Source organism: Gasterosteus aculeatus, unplaced genomic scaffold, assembly GCF_964276395.1.
Source record: "Gasterosteus aculeatus unplaced genomic scaffold, fGasAcu3.hap1.1 HAP1_SCAFFOLD_28, whole genome shotgun sequence".
NCBI lineage: Eukaryota > Metazoa > Chordata > Actinopteri > Perciformes > Gasterosteidae > Gasterosteus > Gasterosteus aculeatus.
This window is the reverse complement of record NW_027554886.1, coordinates 4,589-7,500: the sequence shown is the minus strand read 5'-3', so window position 1 is coordinate 7,500 and position 2,912 is coordinate 4,589.

Here is a 2,912-nt window from a genome sequence, read left to right as displayed (position 1 = left end):
TTCATCCATCCACTGCACCTGCTGTTCTGACATCAGCATCCGAGAATAGTGTCCCGTACTGGGACATGGTCTGGGATATCCCGCTCTCTGGAACTATGTTCTGATTATTTCCTTCATCCACTGCACCTGCTGTTCTGACATCAGCATCCGAGAATAGTGTCCCGTACTGGGACATGGTCAGGGATCTCCCGCTCTCTGGAACTGTGTTCTGATTATTTCCTTCATCCACTGCACCTGCTGTTCTGACATCAGCATCCGAGAATAGTGTCCCGTACTGGGACATGGTCTGGGATCTCCCGCTCCATGGAACTGTGTTCTGTTTATTTCCTTCATCCACTGCACCTGCTGTTCTGACATCAGCATCCGAGAATAGTGACCCGTACTGGGACATGGTCTGGGATATCCCGCTCTCTGGAACTATGTTCTGATTATTTCCTTCATCCACTGCACCTGCTGTTCTGACATCAGCATCCGAGAATAGTGTCCCGTACTGGGACATGGTCAGGGATCTCCCGCTGTCTGGAACTGTGTATTCATCCATCCGCTGCACCTGCTGTTCTGCCATCAGTGTCCGTGAACAGTGCTTCTTCATCGGATATCAGCCGGGATCTCACGCTCTCTGGAACTGTTTATTTCATCCATCCACTGCACCTGCTGTTCTGACATCAGCATCCGAGACTAGTGTCCCGTACTGGGACATGGTCTCGCATATCCCGCTCTCTGGAACTATGTTCTGATTATTTCCTTCATCCACTGCACCTGCTGTTCTGCCATCAGTGTCCGACAACAGCGCTTCATCATCGGATAACTGCCGTGAAATACCGCTCTCTGGATCTGCTCTGTTCTGGCAGGTAATCAGGGAGATTTTAAGTAGATGAGTGTCCGGGAATAGTGGGCCGTTCTGGGACTTGGTCTGGGATATCACGCTCTCTGGAACTATGTTCTGTTTATTTCCTTCATCCAGTGCACCTGCTGTTCTGCCATCAGTGTCCGACAATAGCGCGCCGTTCTGGGACTTGGTCTGGGATATCCCGCTCTCTGGAACTATGTTCTGTTTATTTCCTTCATCCAGTGCACCTGCTGTTCTGCCATCAGTGTCCGACAATAGCGCTTCATCATCGGATATCTGTCGTGAAATACCGCTCTCTGGAACTGTGTATTAGTCCGTCCGCTGCACCTGCTGTTCTGACATCAGCATCCGAGAATAGTGTGCCGTTCTGGGACATGGTCTGGGATCTCCCGCTGTCTGGAACTGTGTGTTCATCCATACGTTACACCTGCTGTTCTGACATCAGCATCCGAGAATGGTGTGCCGTTCTGGGACATGGTCTGGGATCTCCCGCTGTCTGGAACTGTGTGTTCATCCATACGTTACACCTGCTGTTCTGACATCAGCATCCGAGAATGGTGTGCCGTTCTGGGACATGGTCTGGGATCTCCCGCTGTCTGGAACTGTGTGTTCATCCATCCACTGCACCTGCTGTTCTGACATCAGCATCCGAGAATAGTGTCCCGTACTGGGACATGGTCAGGGATCTCCCGCTGTCTGGAACTGTGTGTTCATCCATACGTTACACCTGCTGTTCTGACATCAGCATCCGAGAATAGTGGGCCGTTCTGGGACATGGTCTGGGATATCACGCTGTCTGGAACTGTGTGTTCATCCGTCCACTGCACCTGCTGTTCTGCCATCAGCATCCGAGAATAGTGCCCCGTACTGGGACATCAGCCAGGACGCACCGCCGTCATCTCGTTCGTTCGCTCAGTCATCCATCCACGAAAGCTACCGATCAGCCACAGTGCCCGGAATGATGCCTCCTGCCGGGGTAGCGTCCGCTTGCTCCCCGACAGCCAGTTCTGCATGAGGCTCCGGTTCTTCCACCCCCGCCACTGTCCGAGGGTGTCCGAAAATACTGAGGTCTGAGTCGGATCCGAACCGCACAACCACACGGTCTTCACGACTGGAGGCCTATGTTTCTAAAAACCGGGTTTCAGGAATCTGCGACCTGGTGGCCCAGTGATGTCGGCTGGAACTTTTTTTTTCCGGTCCGCTCAAAATTCTCCAGGCATTTTCTGAGCTTTCCTTCACATAGTCCGACTTTTACTTAGTTTCTGACGGAGCCAAAAAAGTCCGGGTTTTTTTGCCCTCCTTATCGTCCCGACTGGAAACTTTAACTCCGTATTTTAAGTCAGAAAATTAAAGTTCTTTTCATCCAGGAGACCGACCCTTCCTTCAAAGTGTCCCATGCAGTGCTTCGTCATCGGACATCGGCCGGGATCTCCCGCTCTCTGGAGCTCTTTATTCATCCATGCGGTACACCTGCTGGTCTGCCATCACTGTCCGGGAATAGTGTGTCGTTCTGGGACTTGGTCTGGGTTCTGCCGCTCTCTGGAGCTCTTTATTCATCCATGCGGTACACCTGCTGTTCTGCCATCACTGTCCGGGAATAGTGTGTCGTTCTGGGACTTGGTCTGGGTTCTGCCGCTCTCTGGAGCTCTTTATTCATCCATGCGGTACACCTGCTGTTCTGCCATCACTGTCCGGGAACAGTGTGCCGTTCTGGGTCATGGTCTGGGATATCACGCTCTCTGGAACTCTTTATTCATCCATGCGGTACACCTGCTGGTCTGCCATCACTGTCCGGGAATAGTGTGTCGTTCTGGGACTTGGTCTGGTCTCTGCCGCTCTCTGGAGGTCTTTATTCATCCATCCACTGCACCTGCTGGTCTGCCATCACTGTCCGGGAATAGTGTGTCGTTCTGGGTCATGGTCTGGGATATCACGCTCTCTGGAACTCTTTATTCATCCATGCGGTACACCTGCCGTTCTGCCATCACTGTCCGGGAATAGTGTGTCGTTCTGGGACTTGGTCTGGGTTCTGCCGCTCTCTGGAGCTCTTTATTCATCCATC